The sequence below is a fragment of the Protopterus annectens genome, chromosome 8.part0 (assembly GCF_019279795.1).
Source record: "Protopterus annectens isolate FY-2018-M chromosome 8.part0, PAN1.0, whole genome shotgun sequence".
Classification (NCBI taxonomy): domain Eukaryota; kingdom Metazoa; phylum Chordata; order Ceratodontiformes; family Protopteridae; genus Protopterus; species Protopterus annectens.
Window position 1 is genome coordinate 672,417,991 of NC_056741.1, and position 14,302 is coordinate 672,432,292.

Consider the following 14,302-nt stretch of genomic DNA (forward strand, 5'->3'; position numbering starts at 1 on the left):
TTGGAAATTTAAAAAAAAAAAATGAAATGATTATTTTTACTTTTTAAACACTTTCACTAGGGTTTAGTCTGTGGGGATGTGTGGTGTGTTTCTTGACATTTCGGTGGACTTGCTCGTGGGTGTTTACTATCAGGTCTCTAACTCTTCTGGGGCGTGTCCCTTTGCAGTACTCAGCAATCAGACACGCCCCCTACTTTCCTACACGGACCATGTTACACTAGAGTATGAGTCAGCATGCCCTCATGAATATGCATGGCATGCTGACGTCATACCGTTCAACTGCAGCTTCCGTGTAAGACTTATTTAGTCTTACACGGAGGATTGCTGAATCCGGGGGTGTATGTTATTAAATATAGAATTAACAGATCAGTTATCAGAGATACAATATTGATTATTGCAGAGTGTCCAACAAAGATATAACTTTCTTCCAAGGATTATTTACAAATGGCCTGGGATAGATTAGTAGTTCTTTGATTTTTATTTCCATCAGTGCAGTTGTCTTCAGTAAAGTGTAGAATTCTTCCAAGGTCGGGGGTGTATTTGAATTCTATCTTCTGGTTACGCATTTCCTAGATATAGCAAGTATTGTCCATAACAAATACATATTTGTCTTATTCAGGTAGGGACCTTCATTTACATTTAGTATAATCAATGCTTTAGTTACGGTAAAGGATTCATTAAATAAAGCTTGTAAAAAATTATTGATTCCATTCCAATATGATTTAATTTTATTACATTCACAAAATATATGAATCCAGTCTGCTTTATTTGACTTTTCACATCTCCAGTAAAAAAACATTTGTAGTAGTTCTGATCTTTTTAATTCTATCTGGTGATAAAAATGCTCTATGTAAGTATTTCCAGTCAAATATTTTCCAGCACTGTGTGTTAGAGGTGTAATTAACTGATAGTAAGATGTTAGTTTTAATTTCTTCTGTTAACTGCAATGACTGACCTTTTGTTAAGAACTGCCAGCATGATGGTTTGGGAATCGTTTTATATGTTATTAACTCTTTATATAGATTTGAAATGGAATTTTTCTTTTCACAATTATAACATATAAATTCATGCAGAAAACTTTTTAGATTTGGAATATCTTTAAATGAGGAATTATTAATTAATCTGCATAAATCTTGAGTGTACATTAGAATACTTTGTAAGATTAACCAGTCCTGTGTCAGAATATTGTAAGCAGTTTTTATCATTTGTTTATCTAAAACATTTAATTTATGTACACATTGAAACCAGCATAAGAATCCATTTTGTTCCCAGGAGGTTATTGTTTCCCTATATATTTTGTGAAGAAAGTTCTTAGTGATGGTAAATGGGGTTAAAAGGTCAAACTAAAGTTTTAGATCTATGTCTGCATTGATAAGTTTCCTAAAGAAATTAATGTAATGATTAATCAGTGTTGTTTTAGAAGGTTTTGTTATATTATATTGCATACTTATGCATAGTAAGTACCAGGACTTGTCTGATTTGTCTACTATTAAATTTGTTTAACAGATTAAATTCATTTGTTAATACAGCTGTTGTTAATTCTTTCCGGTTGGCAAAATAATTTGGGTTTATCCAGTCTATTGTAGTTTTAAGCACAGATGCTTTTATATATGTTTTGATTTCTGAGAAGTTCAATCCTCCTTGTTTCCAGGGTCTAATGTGATGAGTTAGAACTACTTTATTCTTTTTGGGATACCATAAACATTTTATTAAACATGAGTTTATTTCTTTAAGAATGCATCTTTCAGGAATTAACTGTATTGCTAAAGCTACATATAGTATTTTGGCAATAAGACCATTTGTATTAATTGCAATCTGTCTTCAAAAGTTAATATAATTTTGTTCCACTTTTCTATATATATTTTTATTGTTTCAACAATGTTTTTATAATTTATTAATGTTGTTTCATTTATATTTTTGCATAACACTATTCCTAAATAATTTAGCGTAAGTTCTTGTTTTCCTATTATGGATATATCAGTAACTTGTAGTTATTTTTTCTTATTTAAAAATAGAATGATTTTGATCTATTAAAGTGTAGACCTGAAATCTTATAACATTTCTCCATTACTTATTCTAGCTCTCCTAATGACTCTCTGGAGTTTGATATGATTAATAAAATATCATCAGCAAAAAGCATTATTTTAGATATGTACTGGTCACAGACTTCTATTCCTTTTATTTTTGAATTATTGCATATTATTTCTGCAAGTATTTCTATAGCCAAACCAAATAAAATAGGAGAAAGGGGGCATCCTTATTTAGTACCTTTCATTATATGGATAGATTCTGAGGTGAAAGGACCTAATTTATTGTAGGTAAGTTATTAATATACATTTTTAGTAATAAGATGAAGGGAGGAGGAAATTCAAATAATGCTAAAGTTTTAAATAGATATTCCCAGTTGAGGGAATCAAAGGCTTTTTCCATGTCCGATTACAAGTGTTTCTCTATCTTCTTTATTCACATAATCTGAGTAAGTATCCCTTTAATATTATCATGTGTGTGCCTGTTATATAAAAATCCAGTTTGATCATTATTAACTGTCTTTGAAAGTGGGATTTTCATTGTGTTAGCTAGGATTGACATGGATATTTTGTAATCATTATTCAGTAATGATATAGGTATGTATGAGGTGCAAAGGTCTGATGGTTTATTATCTTTTAGAATTGGTGTTATGAGAGAATATTTCCATGAGGGTGGTATTTTTGCTTCTGGCTAGACTTCTAGTAAAGTTTTATGAAAAACTGTTGAAGGGAAGAGTTTGTAAATTTCCGTAATTATACCATCTATCCCTGGAGCTTTGTTAGATTTACTTTCTTTTATCTTGTCAACAATTTCTTTGTAGGATATACGTTTTTGTAGGTCTAGTTTTAAGTTTTCTGGATTTTTTTATATTGATAAGGTTTGAGCATGCAGATATTCTTGTTTTACAGAAAGGCTACTTCTTCCACCAAAATGCTCCATGTCATATGAAAAGTATGAGTGGACAGATGTTTCTCCTGTCTTATCTCTGTATCAATTAAGCAGATTTTACAACAGTTTTGAAGGCATTTTCTTCAGCTCAATTTGTAACTGCTTATTCTGTTCAAGCATGTTTTTTTATTCTTTGTTTTCTGACTACATGCTGTAATGAGTATGATTCTGAATCCTATATGTTTATCTTGACTGAAAATACAGCATCTTGTGCTTAAAGCAAAACGCGTTAATATATTTTTAATTTTCATTCACGGTCAGTAATAAAGGCACCTCAGATGGTGAATGTCAAAGTAATGTGATAGGGAGGATGAAGATGCACACGTGGATATATATGGAGATATTCACTTTAATTTTTGGGCTTTATAATTGCATAAAATTACTTCCCATTCAATCATCTATATTTGGAACATATGTGCAAGTGAGCAAATACTTTTGTGCATTCAAAGCAGAGCATTTGTGCTTCAGGATGTTTAGTTTAGTATCACAGCAGGTAACACACTTGCCCTTTGTGCTGGAAGATTAGATAGCTATGGGTTCTTTTCCTACTCCCAGTAACTGGATTGTTGATATTCCAGTGTAATATTAGAGTGATGCTGCACTCTTGATTATACCATCCATTGGATGAAACATTAAACCAAAGCCCAACCTACTTGAATTAGTAGTAGGTCAGATAGATGTAAAAGATCCCCTGGCACCCAAAAAAAGTAGTGTATATTCTCTGATGCCCTGGCCATTGTTTTAGACAATGTCAGTGGTGCAACAGATAACACACTTGCCTTACATTCAGAAAGTTATAGGTTCTATTCCCATACCAATTAAGTGAATTATTGACATTGCAGAGCAACATTAGGGGGCAGGGTTGGCTTAATGGTTAAGAATTATACCTCACAGATATAAGACACAAGGCTTGTTATTCTGGCAGATGGTACAGTGGACTGAAGCTTCAATGGTTAATGAGCTGTGTCGTGTGCAAAGGGTGCAGGGTTTGAACATTTCCTCCTTAAAATACCTACAGTGACAATAATTGGTGTTTTGGAACAACTGAGAATTGTGGTTTGGCTCCTTAATGGTTTCCAGGATTGCATCTGTAGTAATAATGAATCTGTCATTGTTTGCCAGAGACATAGCTATCACTTCATTAGCCACTCTTCAGAAGAGTAGCTAGTGTGAGATGAAGATGGCAGCTATCCTAGGCCAAAGTGTTATGGGGCACAATCACCAGATCTTAATCAGTCTTCAGTGCTTTACCGGCAACAGAAATTTATGTTGGTATTGCATTTGCAGTCACAACATAAGAATACCGGACAAACCCGGTCAACAAACGTTAAATAAAAATAAATAAGGGCGGTAGCACTCACTGCCTTCATTACATTTGCTGGCATTGCGTTTGTTGTCAGAATTGAAGTGCTGTAGTGCTCCATGTGTAGCATAAACTGTAGCAGCTGCTTGACACAAATATAGAAAACAGTTTGAAAACATTTAAAAAGAGAGGAGAGCTTTTTGTCTTTTTTTTTTTTTTGCCCATCAATTTAAAGATGAAGTGGACACAAGATCAAGGGGCTTCACCAGGAGCAAGAATAGTAGCAAAACCTCTGCCATTGACAGACTGGACCAGAAATGTCTCTATAATGTAGCAGATTTTTCATCAAATACCAAAACAAATTAATTTTAGATTTCATAGATGATATGCTGTGCAAAAAATTGCAGAATCACCTACCATTAGGAAAAGTGAGAGATATATTTTATATGTGATGTTTGAGGCTGAACTGAAGCAAACAGAATGGGACTGTTTTTTTAAGAATTTATATGTGTGTGAGTGTGCGCGTCTATGTGTGTGTGTGTGTGTGTGTGTGTGTGTGTGTGTGTGTGTGTGTGTGTGTGTGTGTGTGTGTGTGTGTGTGAACACATAAAGCACAGAGCAGAAGACCTAAGAGAATGTTTGTTAACTATCACTACCACCATCTTCAAACTGACAAACTGTGAGCTTTGAGTTTCTAAAGAGCAGCGTACATGCTTATGCTGTATTTGTAATCTTTCCTCGCACTTCACTTCTGCCTTCATTTATCCATAATATACTATCAACTGGGTTTCTAAGTGCTCTTTCTAGAAGCAACATTCTACTCATAATTACATATTCCGTGTTTAGTAGCAGGGATTTTCCTGGTCATTCATTATGATACTGTTATGTTGTCTTTTTCTTCCATTTAACTGACTCATTGGTGGTTGGACCTTCGTCTACAAAGCATTTTCTTATTTCAGCTCTCTTTCATGCATGCAGACTCCTTTTGGATACAGCCCTTTTCCTACCTTGGCCCTGTCTGAGCAACTTAATCACTAAGGTTTAATGTCTCTTTTCCTACAAATTTTCACATTTGAATTAAAGGCTGATATGGCCGCTATACCATGTTGCAAATGTTATCTTTGCTATCCTTTACAGTCCTTAACTTAGATCAGTCAGATCTCCATATTAAGATGTCACCTCACCACTTCCTTTGCTTTTTTCTTAGTTGCCTCCTAGCTGTTCACTTCAGAATTAATGACTCATTGGCCAACATCTCTCCCCCCCTCTCCATCTCCTTCATCTCTTACGAGTCACAACCCTCTCCCAGTAGTCAGCCATCACTATTCATGGAGTTTACAAGGAAAAACAGGAAATGAAAGTAGGTTGCCAGTTTTCATTCCATATCATAGGTTCATAGGTTCATAGGTATGTACTAGGCTATTGGCCCTAGGGCCTATATAAGCCTAGACAAAAGTACCCTGGCTTTCGCCACCCAAGAAAATTATTTTTCTGGGCCACTGTCGAGCAGAGCCACAGAAGTGATCCCCGGGTTGAATTTCCTATCTCCCATCCAGTCATCAAGATTTTTCTTGAAGAGTGCTAATGAGGAGCTTTGTTTGATATAGATAGGTAGTTTGTTCCAGAGTATGGGAAGTCTCTGGGACAGCATGCATGTACTCATACCTGCAGACAGTTTAGAGTCCCTAATCCACTGCATGTCTTTGGAATGAAGGCGGAAACTGGAGCAATTGGAGAAGTACACATAAATATGCCTAAGACATAGAGACTCCATATATTCCTGCCAATGCCATTGTTTACCCTGATTTCCATGATCTCTATAGTATGATAATACCTACTCAGTCTCTTGATTGTATTTCTCATTTGCCTTCTTTGCTGCTGGTTTTCCCTTTTACTCTAATGCTCTTACATTCACATGTAAAGACCTCATGCAGCAGTTTTTACTTTGCCCATATGTTCACTGGCTGATTTTAGCTTGCAGCTAGCATCTTTCTTCCTTTTGTTTTTCTTCTATTTGAGAACATACAAAGTTCATTATAAATGTTTCAGGTTAATTTCTTGTAAAGTGTATAGTTCTTAAATATATTGAATTATTGTATACAGTTGTACCCGCTGATGCTATTAGTTGTCTCTGATGATGTGATTTGTGAATGTGTTATGTTTCCATCTGCTAATTATCTGCAGCATTCTGCCTTGCTTTAGATTGCTTTGATATCACTTTATCCACTGACATGCTATATAAGCTAGGTGGAACAGTGGCTCAATAGTTAGTGGTAATGCCATGCAATACTTATCTCTCTGTACAAAGAGAGCATTTGGGAAGGACAACTGCCTGTAGCCTCTTAATCCTGCTCTGTTCCCTCCCTCAAAAAAAAAAAATAAAATAAAAAAAATAATAAAAAAATATATATATATATATATATATATATATATATATATATATATTTTTTTTTTTTTTTATTATTATTCAGTTTCTCTTACTGTAACTGTCTTATTTGCTGTTCTGCATGCTATCTATTCAGTTGCTCTAACTCTGTACTTATTACTGCTTGTTAGTAGCCTTCTAATTTTGCTGCCTTTTGCACTTCCTTTTTAGTCATTTGTTAATTTAATTGCATTCATTTAAACTGTATTTGCCGTAATATTGCAACACATTCAAGTGTGCTAGCCTGCACTGCAATTTAAATTGTATTTACTGCTGTTTTAGCTGCTTTTCTGTAAAAAAAAAAAAAAAAAGATTTAAGCTTGTTTCCTGCCTTTCCTGTAACTAGTCTAGTCCAGATACAGACGTGCTGTATCCAGGACTGTTGGTAGCCTTATGAGCCCCTCAAGCCTTTCTGTGTTGGTGGGAAGCCTTCTAGCTTATTAGTGGGAGTGGTAAGTACTAGGGAGCATATCCTCCACAGGAAGAGTGAGTTTTGGCCCAGAAATTGTAGTTTATTCACTGTTTGGGCAGTTTTCCATCTCTTTCAACTTGCTGGCTTAAAAGCCTGTGTTTGCACTTGTTCCCCACCTTTCCTGTAACTAGTCTAGTCCAGGTACAGATTTGCTGTATCCAGGACCCTTTGCAAGATTCTGAGCCTCCCAAGCCTTTCTGTGTTGGAGGGAAGCCTTCTAGCTTATCAGTGGGAGTGGTAAACATTAGGTAGCCTATCTACCACAAGAGGAGTGGTTCCTGGTTCAGAAATTGTAGCTATTGGTCGTTTGGGCAGTTTTTTTCCATCTCTTTCAACTTTCTGGTTTAAAAGCCGCACTTGCACTTGTTTTCCACGTTTCATGTAACTAGCCTAGTCCAGATACAGAGTTGTTGTATCCAGGACTGTTGGTAAGCTTCTGAGCCCTGCAAGCCTTTCTGTGTTGGAGGAAAGCCTTCTAGTTTATCAGTGGGAGTGGTAAGCAATAGGTAGTCTATCTACCACAAGAGGAGTGGTTCTTGACCCAGAAGTTGTAGTTTATTGACCATTTGAACAGTTTGTCCATCTCTTTCAACTTTCTGGTTTAAAAGACCACATCTGCGCTTGTTTACCATCTTTCCTGTAACTAACCTACTGGGAAGCACTAGAAAGCCTTAAACTGATACAAGCCTTCAAGCTTAGAAGAGAGACTTTGGAGTGATTAAGTATCAGTTTTCTGTACTTTCTTGCTGTACTTAACTGGTTTTCTGCCTAAACACCGATTTTCCAGCATTTATTGTGATTTAAAAGCTTGTTATTTTTCACATATTGTACTTATTTGACTGCCTGCACTTTTAAAAAGTCATTTTTTGTTTAAATAATTTGTTTAACTGTTGTAGGCTACACACTAAAGTGCGATAGCCTTTTCTGATCATTTTCAGTTGTTTAAAGCTGTTTTAAGTGTATTTTTTACTGTTTTTGCCTTATCTTTTCAGAAAAAAAAAATCCTTGTTTCCCGTCTTTCTAAGTTAGTATAGTCCAGTTTTCAGGCTAGTGCTGAATTCAGGGCTGTGTTACAAGTTTCTGAGTTGCCCATACCTTACTTGGATAGAAGGAAGTTTCTCTGCTCACCTGTGAGAGAGGGGAGCTTTGAGCAGCCTATCAGTCCCTGGAAGAGTGGTTCCAGCCCAGAAGTTAGTAGTTTATTGGCCATTTTGGGATAATTTCTATCTCTTTCATTTCCCTGCTATAAAAAACATATTTACACAGTTTTGCGCACTGGGCAGCACCGGTTAGCTATGGTTAAATTATACCCAGCTCCACTAAGTCTCCTCTTCAGTTTTTCCCTTGAAACTAGTCTAACTCTCAACCTAAGCACTCAAAAAGCATCCTACAGCCAAGCACTTGCTCAGACCTAATAGCAAGCACTAATATACCCTGACACTTGATTGCCCAGCAGGGCATGGCTCTTTAGTCACCCCTCACCAATCAGGCGACTAAGCAGCTCACCCTACTATTCAGGCATGACCAAAGGCAATTTCAGGTGTACTCTCCAGTCCAGCTGGTGAATCTGCGTATCCTTAGGCAATGTTACAACTGCCTCATGTACACAGACAACCCTCTCCTCCTACCACAAAACACTAACATATGCGAGAAATGCAATTATACAGCCAAACTGGAGGCTAAGCTGTCTCCACCCAAGACTGGAACAGACAGTCAAGAGGAGAAGGTTAACACTTGCACCACACCTCCAGCCACACATAGACCTACTAAACCAGTACTGGCAAAAAATACACATAAATACACAAAATCATATTCAGAGGCTCTAAATAGAAACCTGCAAAGGCATCAGAGACGTCCAAAGCAGACAGCCAAACAACCTGCACCTCCCGTCACAAACCAGACAACACATAAAACACAAAATCAGTGTGCTGCACAATCACAGCCCTTAAGGTGAAATAACATACCTAGCACACTAGTAATAGGTGACTCTATAGTCAGGCACACTGACATCCCACTCACTAGGCTGGACAAGCAGAAGGTTACTGTTAGCTGTCTGTCGGGAGACCGAATCCACCACATAATACAAGCACTCAGGTCACTCCAGAACAAGTACAAATATGACTTTCTCATTGTTCATGTTGGCGTACAAAGTAGTTAGGAAATCCTTCCATGTGGCCCATCTAATTATTAAAGGGTTTGCATCTAGAAATAAAGAGGTTATATTGCCCCTCTACTCGTCACTCATAAGACCCATCATAGAGTACAATGCCCCATTTGGGATGTGCCTCACAAGACACTTCCAACAGCTGGAAAGACCACAAAAGTACCTCACCAAGAGGATTGCTGGCCTCAAACATGTGTCCTATGCAGCCTGACTGGAAAAACTCAGGCTGTACTCAGTGGCATATCGCTTACTTGGAGGTGATCTCTGCTTGACTTACAAAGCCATGTCCAACTCAGAATTGATAGACATGCATCACCTAAAGAAATCCACGTCACTGTGAGCCATGCTCTCTAGTGAGCTAAACCTCGCCACAACAATAAATAGAACATGCTGGAGTGATAGATTCCTGTCACAGAGACCCCCCCATGGTTTGGGACAAAATTCCAAACTACATTAGGCAGAGCCCCTCACTAACACTCTTCAAGAGAAACCTTGACGAGTGGATGGGTAACAGAAAATACACCCCTGGGATCAATTCATTGGCTTTGCTTGACAAAGGATCAGTTAGGTAATCAATGGGGCTGCAAAAGCTGACACACTCTAGCTAGGCTTATAAATGTCCTTGGGCAGATAGCCTAGTACCTGCCTATGAACCTGTGAACCTAGTTAAATTTCAGCTGAAGTACCTTATGTGTGGAATCTGCACATCTTTCTGTGTCAGTGTGAGTTTCCTTCTGATGATCTAACTTCTTCCCATGTCCCAAAAATGTGCCACAGGGGAATTAAAGAGCCTCCAAATTGCCTGTAAGTGTATAAGCTATGTGTGAATGAATGAGTTAGTGAGTGAATGTGTGTATATGTGTGTGTGCATATGTATGCCCGTGTCTCTGTATGTGTGTGCAAATGTGTGTGTGTGTGTGTGTGTGTGTGTGTGTGTGTGTGTGTGTGTGTGTGTGTGTGTGTGTGTGTGTGTGTACATGTATGTGTGTGTGGTGTGTTATGGCTTGTGCATCCTGCAATAGGCTAGCAAATTGTGCAGAAGTAATTACTTTGCCTTGCTGTTCAAGTAAATGCCAAGATAGATTTCATCTCTCCCATGATGATACTGTACTTGATTAAGTAGGTAATATGAGAATGAATGAAAGAATGAATGAATGAATGTTTTTGCAGTCCATTTCATGTTTACAATGTATGCTGCTCTGTATTTTCCTATCTGTGTAATGTCCAAATTCTTACCTGAAAATGGGCATTCTTTGACTAGTCCACCAACCCAGCTAGCAAAACCTTAATATAAAAAATTAGTAAATAAACATTCAGAAATGCAGAAGCTTAACTATGGACTGCTGGACATGTGAAATAAATGTTATTTGATAGAATTTGTTTTGTGGAATTACTGTGTAAAGATAAGAACAAATAAGTCTGAAAATGTATTTAAGTTACTGATTTCTCTGTATTTTTGCTTGTCTATACTTTTGTTCCCTAATTGTAACTTTGCATATTTCTTTACACACGAATCAGGACACTTTAATATACACATTTAACTATTCAGTATGTTTAATAGCTATTTCAGCATGTGTTTAATTATTTATGCTGCTGAATTATTGCATGTATTGCCACTGTAACGTTTCTTTCCCTTAATTACTGAGGATGACTTTATCACAGTGTGTGTTCTAGTTTAAAGTGCTTGCCTGTCAAGATTCCCATATTTTTGAGGCATGTGATAAATGTTTTTATTTAGTAATTCATATGGCATTCTACATGATTTGCCTTTGCCCAAGAACACTTCACTGAGGCATGCTTTCAATTTTCTAAAACCAGATCAGCTTTCTTCTCCTATTTAAGGGAAATCTTAATTATGGTAAGAATGCTCCATAATAATTCTCTAACTTAAAACGTTACAGATATGCCAAAGTAAAAATAAAAGTCTTACAGAAGAGCTTAAATAGTTGTCAACCTAAGACATATTTGCTCATTAGAAAGAATGTTGTTCAGCCTTACATGCAAGCTAATTAACAGGTATCTAGAAGAAAAAAAAGCTGTGCAGAAATCCCAGGGCTCAACCACTACTCAAATACTTTGTTTCCATGGCACTCCTTTTGAATCATATGGTCATTTTCATTATGAAATATATTCCTTATTAAAATGGTATGCCAGTCATATTCTGCATCTTCTAACAATATGATGAATAGCCCAGAAGTCATTACCAGTATATTAAAAATATATAATTACATTTTATTTAATAAGGAGTGTTTCTCTTACATGGATAAATAAGTGATTGACTTGTGCAGGTGTTCAAATTTTAGAGTTCTGTGTCAATGAGTTTTGATACTATAATGGATGTAGTTTTCTTTTTTTCTTCGTATGTTGTCTTGACGTTACCACAGCTAGTGTTAAGATAAAAGGCTGATGGCCTGTAAAGATAGATGGAATGCTGGTAGAGTACTCTGACATCATACAAATGCGCTTTGCTCTATAACAACACTATTGTTAAATGTACACTAAGTCCACTATGGCAATATGAGGCAGTAGTTTACCTCATTATATTAGGCTTACTACCTGTCCCTCTTTATGCATGACAGTGCGTGTTTGGGTACTTGAGTCTCACAAAGGAACAAGAAAAATGGAAACATCCTGAGATTTCAGGGCAAAAATATATTTGCTATGTGTCTTTCAATTGTTGCATAAAACAACTAACTTGAATCTTGAAGGCCTAAATATTACTTAAAACTGTAAAAAATTTAATTCATTAAAAATTAACATTTCTTTTGGCAAAAATTAAAGTTCATCCATTTGCATTGAAAGGGGATATGATATGTCCAGCAAAATCTCATGTGCTATGTAAATATATTTATTTATTGATATTTGATTTTAGGGAAAGTATGACTAGGTAGAAGTCCATTTTCAGTGGGCCTGGGGAGGAAAAACTCAGAAATATTACAAAACATTTTAAGAACAATAATTTTACAATCTTCAAAATAAAACAAAAGCATTTGCAGTTTAAATAACTATAACAAATTAGACATAATATAAAAACTTTGGTTAGAATTCGATACAAGGTATAAGACAATCATTTAATATTTAGAGACAGTTTAGACAGTTTGTAGAGAAAGTAAAGGTAAGTTAGTCTAATGCAAATAGGAAATGCAATGTGAGGTGAGAGAAAACAGGCTTATGGTATATTTAGAGATAAAGTCAGGGAAGAGAATTAGATAGCAGTAAGGAAGTAAGTGAAGAAGGGAGAGTAAGGAGGAATAAGGAATGAAGAGATACTTGTTCACTTTTAGGGATATAGTTTATCTTGGATTTGAGCAAGAACAGAGCCAGATTTTAGCTAGGAAGTCATTCAGAGTGGTTTTGAAAAATGGGGAGGGAGGATATAGACCTGATGGATACAGGTAAGGCCTTAGCAACTTTATACAAGTACAGACAATGCCTGGAAGATTTGCTAGGCTTTTAGACAGATAGGGGTTTTTGGTCACTGGATCACAATGACCAACAATGAACATAGTTGTGTAGAATATTTTTAATGCTGGACAAACAGATGGATGCTGGACAATTTTATAGGTGGTAAGAAATTGTGTATATGTTAGCAGATGTGGCAATTCTAACCAATTTAGGCTTTTTAGCGCTATACAGTGGTGGGTTCTGAAAGGGGTATGTGCTGCAAATTTAACAACTTTGTTATAGCATTGTTCATGTTTTCATTTCTGTGAAGCCTAGAGTTTAGTAGGAATGGAAGCACCATAAAAAAGTGTTGGGAGGAGATAAGTAGTGACAAGTGTAGCTTTATCTTGAAAGAAAATGTATACTTAATGCGGTGAAGTGCTTCCAAAATAAGGTCAAAAGTCCAGTAGAAAAAGAGAGATCAGAAGCACACCACGACAATCGAAGCCAACTTAAATAGCTGATATATCCTTTATTGTAAAAAGTAAGTGCTTTCATGCCTCACAGGGTGCTTCTTCAGACTTTAATGAAAACAAAATTAATATATGTGTGAGAATGTAAATTATGAATGCATGTATAAAAATATATGTATAAAAAATATATATATATTTAAAACCCTTCTTAAAAGCTAGACCATTGAGACACTAACATCACTGCTCTTTCCAAGTAGTTCTTTATTCACATACATAAGTACTGCATTTCTCACTTAAGTATATATATTGCATCTAATTTATACATTTTTAACATTTATATTAAAAAATAAAAATACTTATATATATATATATATATATATATATATATATATATATTTTTTTTTTTAATTTTTTTATATATATATATATTCTTATGCATATATTTTTATACATGTATTCATAATTTACATTCTCACACATATATTAATTTTCATTAATCATATATATGTATTATTATATTATGTATTTATATATATTCTTTTTATACATGTTTATATTTATATGTTTACATATTATATATGAAGGCATATATAAGTATATATATTTTTTTATATTGATTTCCACACATATATGTATGTTTGTTTGTATAAAAGCATATTATGTGTATAAATATGTTTTATATTATTTTTAGAACTTCAGGAATGCTTTCAGCAGACTAATAATTTTATTAGTCATTAACTGTTTACTATAAAGATAATTTTATTAATCAATAACTGCTTACTATAAAGATTTTTCTAAGTCATGGAAAATGTATGCTGAAAATTTGAATTAATTAGTTAATTAGCTTTTAGAGATTTAATTGGCTTAAGAAAGGGTTGGGTAGAGATATAATGAATTTTTACTCTTTGTTTTCATTAAAGTCTGAAGAAGCGCCCTGTGAGGCGTGAAAGAGCTTAATTTTTACAATAAAGGATATATCAGCTATTTAAGTTGGCTTCGATTGTCGTGGTGTGCTTCTGATCTCTCTTTTTCTACAAGTGTAGCTTTAGTTGCATCAGTGAGAATTGTTTTGGCTCTGTAAATCATCCCTATTTTTGATATATGT